The sequence below is a fragment of the Macaca thibetana genome, chromosome 9, assembly GCF_024542745.1.
Source record: "Macaca thibetana thibetana isolate TM-01 chromosome 9, ASM2454274v1, whole genome shotgun sequence".
Classification (NCBI taxonomy): domain Eukaryota; kingdom Metazoa; phylum Chordata; class Mammalia; order Primates; family Cercopithecidae; genus Macaca; species Macaca thibetana.
In genome coordinates, this window is record NC_065586.1 from 121,173,512 (window position 1) to 121,186,218 (window position 12,707).

General features: G+C 47.7%; 1 protein-coding gene across 6 annotated transcripts in view; it reads right to left on the minus strand.

Annotated features, from left to right (window-relative positions):
• CTBP2 (C-terminal binding protein 2) overlaps positions 1 to 12,707 on the minus strand; it is a 173,287-nt gene that overhangs the window by 115,434 nt on the left and 45,146 nt on the right. For all 6 annotated transcript variants that reach the window (XM_050803755.1, XM_050803756.1, XM_050803760.1 and 3 more), the window contains exon 2: positions 7,644 to 7,747. The gene's annotated coding sequence lies outside the window, so the exon portion shown is untranslated. The remainder of the gene's footprint in view (positions 1 to 7,643; positions 7,748 to 12,707) is intronic.

The window sequence follows — 12,707 nt, forward strand, 5'->3', positions numbered from 1 at the left end:
GTCTGCCTCAGGGAGCTGCAGACATCACTCCGGACAGTTGTGTTTGTAGTCAGAGTCCCGCCCCTTGGTCCAAGTCCATTTACAACACTTTTTCACTTCCTGGATACAGGAGTCAGGAGGCTCAGGAAGTCAGAAGAGACACCCTTGGCTGCTGTACTAAGAGGGACTGAAGGCTCCCACCAGACAACAGGCCGCCCAGGCAAAGGGAGCCCAAATGCCCACAGGAGAGCCAACCCCAGGAGGTACTGACGCTGAGACATGCAGAAGAGACAACGTGGCTTAGAGCAGCTGGAGTCAAGGTCTCCCAGGACACAGGCCCCACCCATGCCCCTAGGCGTCCCACCACCTTGGAAGCAGGTGATAGGGAGGACCCACTTGCCATGACCAGCTGAACCAAGGGGTATCCTGCAAACCTGCAGCATCCGGGAAAGAGGCGAGCTTCCCCCAGGAAAGAGGCAGCCAGCCCCACGGCTCTGGGACCCTCCTGTAAGCACCCTTCACCCCCACTGAAGAGCCTCTCCCCCTCCATGCCTGAGGAAACTGATCACCCAAGCTGAATTTTTCAAGGAGTTGCAGGTTACATCCTGCCCAGGACAACAAAGCTTTCCTTTGAGTTAAACAATGTATAGCTGAACCGGAAGAGGGAAGGTGACCACAGGAAAGGTGTTGCATTACAAGGCTCAGGAATTCGATACCTTCACCACCAATTCTCGTTTTCCACAAATCCCTATTAAAAGACAGCACAGGACCGTTCCCAGAAATCAAGGCTCACACCACGTGGAGCCCACTGGATGCTCACGGGGACATTTGATCCCAGAGGACTGGAGAAAGGACGGAACGGGAGGACCCTGTGCGGGCGCCATTGTTGTCCGTCAGTATACATTTATAAAAAAACGGAAATTAAACACTGTCATCAGATGCTCTGAACTGCTGCTCATCCACGGCTGTGTTTTTTCATCCTCCCACATTAACATTTCCCCCTAATGTTCTATCTTTTTGCCATATATAATTAATTTTAACAGCTTCTGCAACTTCCCCACAGGTTGCTGCTGTTTCTTTTAAATAGTATACTGCTGAGAAATGGATTTGTTTGCTCCGTGTGCCTGAAGAAACCACATTATGAAATATGTATAAATGTCACTGTTAAGGCTGCTTCTCAGGGTAAGTGCAGAAAAACGTTCCATTTTACCTCCTTGCACAGGAGTCCACTCACAGAAGCTACTCGCATGTATTACCCGTGTGCCCACACACAAACGCCAATGAATTACGCAGCATTTTCTTTGAAAACCTCCTATTTATCCTTAACTGGTACCAGGCTAGGGGAATCATCTTAATTGCTACGTGGAAAGAATGAATTGCAAAAGCATTCAGTCGACCAAGAGGGCTTTATTTTTAACAGCATGGGGCCAGGTGGAAGTTGCCAAGTTTGCCAAAAATAAATGAATCAACCAATCAATAAAGCAAATGTGTTGGGCTGGTGTTAAATGAATGCCTGGGAAGAAGGAAGCCACAGGCAGCACCTCCTTCTTTCTCCCCTCCTGCCGCCCCCACCCCTGTGAAAACACCAGGCCACAGGGGGGACACAAGGGTCATGGGAATTCTCAGTCGTTTCCTAAATCGTTACTTTTATTTATTTATTTATTTATTTGAGACAGGGTCTGCCTCTGTCACCCAGGCTAAGTAGAGGGACACGATCACAGTGTACTGAAGACACAAGCTCCCAGGCTCACACAATCAGCCCACCCAGGCATAGGCAGGCACTGCCACCTGACTGATTTTTTAAAACATTTTTCTGGAGATGGGGTCTCCCTCTGTCATCCAAGACTGAGTGCAGTGGTGCAATCATGGCTCACTGCAGCCTTGACCTCCCAGGCTCACACAATCAGGTTCCAGAGTAGCTGGGACCACAGGTTCCGGAACCACCTCAGGTTCCAGAGTAGTTGGGACCACAGACACACATCACCACCTGGCTGATTTTTTAAAAAAAATTTTTTTAGAGATGGGGGTCTCGCTATGCTGCCCAGGCTAGTCTCGAACTCCTGGGCTCAAGTGATCTGCCCTCCTCGGCCTAAATCATTACTTTAGAAAATGCATCCAATTTTCTGCTTCTTCAACAATGGTCAAAACTGACATCCAGATATTAAACCCTAAAATTACTGAAAGTAACCAGGCTCTTGTGCTTCTGGGCTATTTCATCAGCATTTGTAGCTGGGGGAGCTGCTGTAAGTTGAAGCTAACGCCCCTTTACACTTGAACCTGGGCAGATCCCTCAAGCTTTAGTGAGATGGTGTGTGGCATTCCATAAAGACCAACTGAAACTGCTTAAAACCAAGACCATGTTTTTAAAAAAAAAAAAAGTTATTGGTCTAATGCAGTCTAAGAGTATTAATAAAATCAGCAAGGGTAACACATAAATGTTAAGGAAAAATATTTACAGAAAGAAATAACCTTTTCCTCTGCCACTAATCACACCCAGGAACACTTGATTAGCAAGCCAACATTTTAATAAGAGAAAGCTCACTTCCCTGCCTACTCATTTACACATCGGCATCTACGCCCCAGCCTGAAACTTGACAGTAAACAGAATATACCACCTCTCCCTTCGACAAGCGAGGCTCTGGCCCTGCCGCGTGGCTCCATCCATTCCTTCCCACACTCTTCTTGCCTTTAACGAACACGCGCTCCAAACCTCAGAGAAATCAGCCGCTGACCCACGTCTCTGGCTGTCCCACACAACAGGGCTGCCATCCCAGTGGCCAGGCCTATCTGGGACACGGGGGGGTCTCCACCAGGGCTGGCTGTCGAGGGGCAGCAGAGGCCCATTCTCCGCGCACTGCCACACCCTCAGGGGCAAGATGCAGCCCCATGTGTGACCCCACTTCACATGGACCAAGTGCTTTTCCTCCCACACCCCGGGGTGGGGTGGTACCATGACAAGCCTCAGACACCGTCCAGGAACAAAGACCCGGGAAGTCATCTTCACTATAAAGGGACCACACAGTATTGGGGAAGCCAGGCTCACTGCCGCCTGAGTGTTTCCGGAAAGGCTCCCGCCAGCAAGGGACGCGGGGTGGCCTGAGTTTGGGGTTGCTTCACCAGTGGCTGAATACCGGGTCTACCTAAGGCTACACGTGCTGGCAGGTGGATCTGAGCGTCAGGTTCTTCACTAACAAAACAGGGGTCTTGGCAAGGGTATGAGGATCATGGAAAGAGAAGTGGACACCACGCCTGCATTTCCCACCCAGCATAATGTCACTCAGTGGCAACAGAGACTCCTGGCCCCTCCAGGAGTGAGAGGCAAGTGTGCCCACCACCCTGCGGAGGCCCTGCTCGGAGGTACCCCTCTAGTGAAGGAACAACTCAGCAGGGACCCACCCAGGCCGGCCACAGAGTCCTGACACATGGGTGACAGAGGGAAAATTCGGGCCTTCTGCCTCATCTCTTCCTCCCTACTTTGCAAATCCACTCGGGTGAGAACCAGCAGCCAGGGTGGCGCAGGAGGCAGAAAACAACTGTAACAGCAGAAAGCCAAACTTACCAGGAGGATGGAGGGCATGACCCCTGTGTGACCCTGGACCCACGCAGACACTAAAACAAAAAGAAGGGGAATGGATGGGGTGATCTCTCCACCCCTACTTGGGAGGCCACACTAGGTTGTTGAGATGCTCAGGAGAAAAGAACAAAGGCTGAATCAATGCCTCCCATTTGTCCCTGGGGGGTGGAGGGAGGCTGGGATTCCGAAGCACAGCTCCAGTCCAAAAGGCACAGGAATAAAATCCAAGTAAGAACCAAGAGCTTCGGTGGGGGCCCCTCCTCCCCTACTCTGAAGGCTGGCTAAAGCTTCACTGGCATCTTCTCCACCGCCCCATCTCAGCCTCCTGGCTGTTTCTCATCTAGAGAAACCCAGAGATGAAAGGCCCTGTGGATCTTCCTCTGGTTTGCGGTTTCCGATGTTGGCAGTCTTGCTTCCAGCCCAAACACGGGAGCAGGAACACACGGCCCTAGCAAAGGCCCCATGGATGCATGCAGACCAGGAGCTCAGGAGGCCAAGGGCCCCAAGGACCCTGGGGGCCACACACTGGGACCAGAGTGGCAGAATGGCCGTGGCCCAACACCTCCGCCACTTTACAGTCATTGACAATCGGACCCCAAGGTTTAGGTATGTGTTTCCAGAGTAATTCAATACTTTCCTTCTGTTTTTCATGGAAAAAAAGATATCTGTCCTATCAGAAGCAGGCTAGAGGCCCAACGATCAGGAAGATGACCTCACCTAGGTGGCCTGCTACAGCCACAATGCAGATGGTCATCCAGCCTGGTTTCCCACGGCAGATCAAGGCAAACCCCTCTTCCACAACCAATCACACGCAGTTTCCAGCACCATATCACCTCAGACTGTCTTTCCCAGAGGCCCTGGTAGGCAGGCCAAGCTTCTACATCATCCTGGAGATTCATCAAAATACATAATACAGCAGGCACGGCAGCCGGAAACAGTCTTATCTTTGCAAAACCACAGCTGCAACTATTCTATCACCACTTTACATAATATAAGTTAAGGGATTTGATTTGCATTCCCACTCATTTATGAACATTTAGCCAAAAACACTTTTTCTACGATACTTTTGTTAAAAAAGATAATTGGGTACTACTGCAAATATTAATGCTTAATAACAAAATGGTACTAAAAAACCATGACCCAACTGAAGTGATGAAGAATGAAGTCTTTTTCCAGGAGAAGCCAGCAAAGCCATCTGACATGTTGAGCTTTCATTCTGACAAGCAGCAACATAGAGAACAGATAGTAAAGCAGAACATGCGTCAGATCTAAATTTAGCACGTCACTATTCATTATTGAGAAAACGAGCCTCTTGTTAGAAGGCTAAGTATGTGATGTCAAGTTACTAAAAAAGACGGCCATAAACCAAAATATTAAGTCTAGCACAACAGGAATGGGATGCTTTTTAAATTAGGACATGCTAAAGAAAATACTAAGAGGGCAAAAACAACGTATAAATGGCTCTAGTGCCTAACGGATTCGTCATTACCTCTGACGGCGTCACATGTTTTTCATCTACCTCCTTCTCCTCTGCCCACATTTTAAAAGATGTGTCTACACCAGGGATCTCAACAGGTGGGCTCTGGCTGAAATCCCTATGTGGTCCTTACTTTGGTTACAATCCCACATGACCTCCTTGTGTTGCTGCATGTAGACAGCAGGCAGAGCTGGATACAACTCCCTGGGCATGGTGACGTTCCACAGAGCAGAAAGGGTTTGAGAGCAAACACATGCCTTCTGGGGCCATGTGAGAATTCCACCATAAGAGTATCTGCAAATGGTCAGGGGAGAAGTTTTATCCTGGTTCGGGGGGGGGGGGGGGTAGGTGGGCCAATGGGGCCACACTCAGTGTGTGTGCGTGGGTCGTGGACACCATGAGCCGTTAACACAATACAGTGACCATGCTCCAGTAACGGCCACCTCCAGTACCACACCAAGTCTCTTCAGCTCTTCCAAAGTGCTATAAAAAACTCTTACCCAAAAGGATGCCAAAAATACAGGAATGGTGGGAACCCCACATAAGGGTAAGTGTCTTGAGTCTGCTCGGCACTCAGGAAACATTTGTTAACAGGAAGCATGTCATAATTTCATTCTGGTTCTGGATGCATTTGGAGAATGTTAGCTCATCTGTCTGAGATGGAGATCACTGCTAAACAGGATCCCAGAGTGGCTCTGGTTATTAGACTGAGTGAAATGAAAATGCCCTCATTCAACCATTTTTGATATTTAAAAAGTCTACTTCATTCTTATACACCAAGTTCCTGCATCCTTCTGTTTAGGGAAGATGATTTCCAACCCCGAAATGAGCATCTATGAAACGTACTGATGGTCCATCCAGCGGAGACACTCCCAGGCAGGCAGGGCCTGGTACCTGTCTGGGTGAAAGGGCGTGGAGGTCCAACACGGCCACTTCCATGGTGTCCAACTGGAGATATCACCATGACCCAACCACTGAGAACATCTTCGGACTCAGCAGCCAACACTGGAAGTATCTCTGCCAACCCCAGGCCCAAGCTGACTTTGTCTCTGCCTGAGTATCCTGGGCAGGTTCAGGCACACAGGTCTCTCTGAGAGAGTGAGAGCCAGAAAAGCAAGCAATGTTGGTCCTGAAAGGCTGAACTGAATAAGGTTGCGAATGGTGGTCCTGACCTCCCTCAGGTTTCCACCAAAGAACATTCCATCATACTTCCAGTTCCTCATCCTCCTCAATGCTAAGAGCCTTAACCGTTCGAACATGACTCAGCGGCCCCTCTCATACATAACTTGAGCTTCATGCTCTGCTATGGCCTTTGGCCCTTAGCAAGCCCTGTCAGAGCACTCCCAGGAAAGGGTTCTGAATTTCTATATCAAATTCAAGTTTAAAGGGTGGGGAGGGTTCGGGGTACCAGCCCAATACCCCTGTTCAATTCATAGATAAGGCTTCCAAGTGCCAGCAGAGGCCACGTGCTCAGTCACCAAGCTGGTAATCTTTGCAGGTCTAGGTCTGGGTCAGCTACCTCAGTTTCCCCAGCTAGCTCTACTTTATAGAGAAAAGGAAGGGACACACAGAGGCCCTTTCCTGATCCTACAACCCACGGTGCTGCTTGAGTTCAGGCAGAGATTCAGCTTGTCCCCCTCAGGTGGTCGCCCATGTGTGCCCCTGGGCTCCAAGTCTCTAACCGCCTCCAGCAACCCGGGAAGCCAGGCCTGAGGGCCCGGTCACAAACCTAAACCTTTCTGGGAACCAAAGCGAGTCCCCTCAAGGCTCTGCTAGGAGTATGACAGGTGAGAGAGACAGGACACAATCAATTGGCTAGCGGTTTCCCTTGCTTTTGAATGACACTGTTACCTCACGGAGAAAACGTTTTTTTAAAAAAGCAAGATTAAAATCAATTCCATCAGAGAAGTTGCCACTTTGAGACTTTAAGTAAGATCCAGGTTTTGTGAAAAATGGCTAAAGGCATGCCGAAATGAAAGTTAGAATCCCAAAACCCTGCTACGGGTGCAGGATTGAACTCCATCAATCAATATGAGTGCGGTCGGGATTGAATGCTCATCTCAGCCTACACCCACATTCCCAATCTACTCCCCCAGAAAAATCATGGTATGTTCCAGACATCCTAGGGGCTGGTAACACTAAAAGTCTAAGCTGACTGAAGAGGTGCCAGCATCCGCAAGCCGTCTTCTTCCTAAAGACATCCATCTACCACTTATGACTGACTTGGGGTATCATGAGATGGTTTCTCTAATTCATTTTTATTCTTTTTAATTAATAACATCGAGAAATCCTAACACTATTTCCACTCTGACTTGAGTTTCCTTGTCGTATAATTTCCGTTGACTTATCTCTATAGCAGCAGCAGCAGCAGCAAAAATCACTTTACACTGAACTATATTGCTTCAGAGTTAATTACATGTATTTTGCTTTTGATAAATGAAAATACTAGATGCAATTAATTGAAAGACAATCAATATGATCCCACGATTAGACATCCCAATGAAACAGCCAGAGGCTGTAGGCAATCCATACTCATCAACTAATTGAAAACACATTGCAAAGGGGATTCTAGAAAACTGAACTTTTACCTGGAGATATTTCACAATAACTCACCAATATAAGTCTGTCCACAAACTCTATAGTTCACACGATGGGCTGTCCGTCTTTTTAAGGGAATACAGCTTCATTGGTTCAAAACCATTTAAGGTGATGAAACCCTGAAAGCAAAATGAATGGAGTCAGTGAAGTTGAAGTAGTGATTTTTTTTGTTTGTTTGTTTACATCTAGGCATCCTTTAATTGCATTTTTCCAATGCCTTCGACTCTAAGCTACCAGAGGTTATTAAATGGTTTCATTAAAAATACTATTTGTCTTGCTTTAGTCACACACCAGATCAAATTAAACAGTAGAGCACCAGAACAAATGAACTCTTTCCATCTATTTTGACACAGAGCCAAGTGTGCAAAAGCAGGTGATATTGTGTCGTCGCCGTGAAAATGTCATTTAGCTTTCTCTACATCTCCAAGTAGCAAGCAAAGGGACAAAAGAATCAATACCTTCAAGCAAAAAGTATTACCAACTGTTTTGAGAAATATGGAATTATAAAGTGCAATTCATGAGCCCACGGTTTATAAGTGCTATTAGCAGAAATGCTGACAACTGTTAATCTACTGTAACTCTGATTAACGGTTGCAGTCGTCCATTAATAGAAGGCATTTTAACTTACTTCTGAAATTGATTACTCAGTTAAGAATTCAATCCTAATGTTCAATAAAATTGCACTTTCTTGGCAAATGCAATATGAACCGAGGTGATGCATTAAACAGCACTCCCATTTATTTTGCTCTACATGGAACAGAGAAGGAATATAGGGTGGGACCCACATCGTCCGAATCACTTCCTGTGCACACACAGCTGTGAGGAGTGCAGGGAGCAAAGTTCCTCCTTCTGCGGCTGATGGGAAAGGCAGACACCTGTGCAGCAGGCATGTCCAGGTGTCCTTTCTACGGTTTTTCCAGGAAGAAAAGATGGAATTTAACATTGGAGTTGCTATGTAACTGGAGAGCCCATGTATGAAGGTACTCTTGCTCGAGCCCCATGAGGGAGGGGAGAGGCATACTCTACAGAAATGAGCTGCTACAGCCAGGCCTGACATTGCCAACCCCACTTTACAACCAAGTTTCAAATGGTTAATATACAAAAAGGCATGAACCACATTCCCAGCTGCATCTGACCTTTTTTTTTTTTTTTTTTTTTAAAGACGAAGTTTCACTCTGTCACCCAGGCTGGAGTGCAGTGGCGTGATCTTGGCTCACTGCAAGCTCCGCCTCCCGAGTTCAAGCAATTCTCCTGCCTCAGCCTCCTGAGTAGCTGGGACGACAGGTGCCCACCATCACACCTGGCTAAGTTTTGTATTTTTAGTAGAGATGAGGTTTCACCACGTTGGTCAGGCTGGTCTTAAACTTCTGACCTCAAGTGATCCACTGGTCTGGGCCTCCCAAAGTGCTGGGATTACAGGCATGAGCCACTATGCTCAGCCAGCATTCTACCTTTTTTTTTTTTTTTTTTTGAGACAGAGTCTTACTCTGTCACCCAGGCTGGAGTGCAACGGTGCGGTCTCAGCCCACTGCAACCTCCGCCTCCCAGGTCCAAGGGATTCTCCCGCCCCAGCCTCCTGAGTAACTGGGATTATAGGCACGCACCACCATGCCTGGATAATTTTTGTATTTTTAGTATAGACGAGGTTTCACCATGTTGGCCAGGCTGGTATCGAACTTCTGACCTCGTGATCTGCCTGCCTTGGCCTCCCGAAGTGCTGGGATTACAGGCATGAGCCACCATGCCCAGCCAACATTCTACTTTTCAAACCATTCAAATCTTAGGAAGCTGTAGATTCCTAAAAGAATTTCCCCTCTTTTAATGGGGCTTTTAATTAGCAATGGGATTAATCTCCTAGGATCCAATCCCGTGACAGGCATTTTCCTGCATGATTACGTAGCAAGTCATAAAGAAGAACCGCTACACTCATGGTTTCCATTCAAAAGAAAGCCACGCTCCTGTGTTCTTTCCACTGAATTGAACAAGTCCTCTGACAGCCAGCTCCTGCTTCACACCTCGAACCAAGCAGGAAGGATTCTGAAGAACTACTCAGGAAAAGCATGGACTCTATAGTCAAAGTTATCATGTACCCAAGGTCAAGTAGTAATTCACTCCCAACTGTACCCCCACACCACCCTGTAACCCACACCTCCTAAGGAAGTAGATGGGAGACATAGACATTCCAGCCTCAGAAGCGTTAGGAAGGGAGGGACAAGCATAGCTTTTCAGTAATCCCAAGCCTATAATGACACAAGCATCTAACAGCCAAGGAACCATTCTTTTGAGGTGGCAGAACTTGCCTGGCAAACTCCTATCTTCAAAACCCATCTCACAGGTTATCTTCTTTAACATCTTCCCTACTCTGGCTGGCAGGCTACTATATACCCTGCCCATATCCAAGTCTCTAAAAATTAAATGCCTTTTACTTAATCACATTTTATACATATCTGAAACATAGTAGGGAATCAAATATTTAATTAACTGCAAAACAGAATTTATATTCCTGGTTAGTGTTGCTTGTCTTAGTATGTCACAGACTTTCTCCTTCCATTTCAAATGGTTTACGCAGAATTTCAAAAATATAAAGGACTGTATTTTCAGGAAGTAGTCCCTTTTGGAAAGGACGGTGGGAAGGAAAAGGAACTGGGGAGGTACGCCTTAACAATGACAAAAAAACAATTACTTGTTTTTGAACAACGTCTGAAGACAAACGTTGCAACATGTGAACATCTACCTAATCTTGGTTGTGGGTACAGGTTCTAATTTGAGATATTTCATAGTAAAATTAAGCAGGAAATAGACAACTCTGTCTTGTAGAAGGCTTCACAGAGGAGGTGACGTTTCACGGAATTTCAAGCCAGGACTGCCTGTCCCAGCGAACGACGACAGCTTATTTAGTGGAATAAGAATGTTAAAAGGCTTGGAAGACTGTCAGAATCTTTAAAGCAAGTGCCCGTTGTTACTTGAAGGTCAAAAGAAGTACTTGAAAAAGACTGGAGCTACAGAAAAGCTAAAAATTCAAAAATACTTGTTTCAGCAGATACTTGCTGACAGTGCGGCGTGGACTAGCGCCCCGAGGATTCACCAGGGGATATTTTCTTGGCAGGATTTCTCTAAGAACTTCCAGGAGTATACAACGAGACGCAGAAATGACTTAGCTGATTAAAATCACCGCTGCTTCTGAACCAACAACCGCAAGAGCTGAAGTGGCCTCGGCGTGTAACTGCCGGTCAGCATGCTCACCCCCTCCAAGTTCCCTTGGCTGCTTCGGGCCAGAGAGAAGGGTCCTATTTTTGGCCTGTATCATCAACCTGTGTGAACTTACTAAACATCCCTTGGCAAATGCGATCTGCCCATAGCTGATGACAGGGGGGTGTGTACTCTCACACATCCCAGAAGAGAACCGCAGCACCCGGAGATGGATTCGGTGGTGGGGGTCCCAGCCAGACTGTGGTCAACTAGTTCCTGCACTTTCCACATATAGAAAGCTCACAACTAAGGCTGCAATACCTAGACAGGACCCCACCTGCCCCGCCACGCTTGGGTTTTTTGTTCTTATACTAAGTCAGGCATACAAAAACTACGTTTTAGGTCTGTAGTGAATAAATCTTTTTCTTAGAAACTCAATGAGACTAGAACCTTTAGAAGCCTTCGATGAGCCCTAAAAAGGTCTTGATGGGGGCCCAGGGAACTCTGGCGTGGCTCCTTCCAGGAGGACTGGGCCTGCATTCACTTGAACTAATGGCGTTCTTTCAGAACAGTTTCTGTACTCTGCATGGCACAGAAGGGGTGCCCACCCACCCAAATGCACAGATAACAGAGGCCACACAAGCAGCTCAACCCAGCCTGGCCCCCACCATGCCACCTGCTGTGAGCAGCACTCATCTAACCAAGTGCCCGCTTACCCACGCTTCCTCTGCAAGAGGGATTTCTAATGATATTTCTGCCATCTGAAGCTCACGTGTGCCAGCTCTCATTAGGACGTGAGGCTTTCTGCTCGAACTCACATTTCGGCTGTCTGAGCTCCTAAGTCCATCTACTGTCCCGCCGTGGATGGCAGAGGCTTCATCACCCCTGCTTCAAGGCGGGGCACCTCCTGCTGCCTCCTCTTGAGGCTGACCATGCAGCTGGATCACACCAGCCAGGGAGCAGAACTTCAGCTCACCGTGGGCACACATTAGGGGAGAAAGAACGATCCTAAAGGGGCCCATGCACCCTGGAAAGCCTTATCTGAAACTGACTCATGGTTTCCACAGGTCTGGCTGCACAGAGCACCACTGCACGCCATGTTCCTCACACTCCAGGAAGCACCGTTCATGTTTACTGCTATAAAGAGTAAACCGGAATGTGTCCACAAAACCATCCCTTAGGCGATCAAAAGTTTCCCACAGGTAACGGGCTCTGGGAAGGGACAAGGGAAAGAACAAGGAGTTAGCAAGAATCGATCCCAGGTTCCACAGGCCAGCATCAGTGGCTAAGAAGCAGTATCCTGCCTGTGATTGAGAGGTAACGGCATCTACCTTCAAAGGTAGTCAGGTCCTTTGAAAGAGAGAACCCGTGGATGATCTGCCCCAAGGCCTGCATACAGCAAGCACTCAATAACTGCGTGTCATCATCAAACACCAGACATGCCTCCAGGCTGAGGCCGTTATCCACATCTTCTAAAAACTCATCTCTACCTAACTCGTGAGATAAACAGTTGACATTCAGCACAAGAATCCAATAGTCCTAACCAGGTCATTGATGGTTAGGCACCCCAGGCATTCCCCTCCCTCGAAAGGAGGCCTCACTGCCCTCCTGTGGTGTGGCTGTGCTCAGAAAAGAGGGATTGCGTAAAGAACCATCCAGAATGCTGCACTTCTCTCCCAAGCACAGGGCACGGTAGCAGGCCAAAGTAGTCTACAGTCTTTGCCCCCTACACGCCACCTCCCTGCCCACCACAAACATGCAGGCTTCCTCACAGACCCCTTTCCTCTCTGGACTCGACGCAGCACCAACTATGACTTCAAACTCCTGGATCCTTTCAACAGGGATTTCCTGAGCACCTACTCAGTACCAGGACTGTGCCAAGCCCCAGAG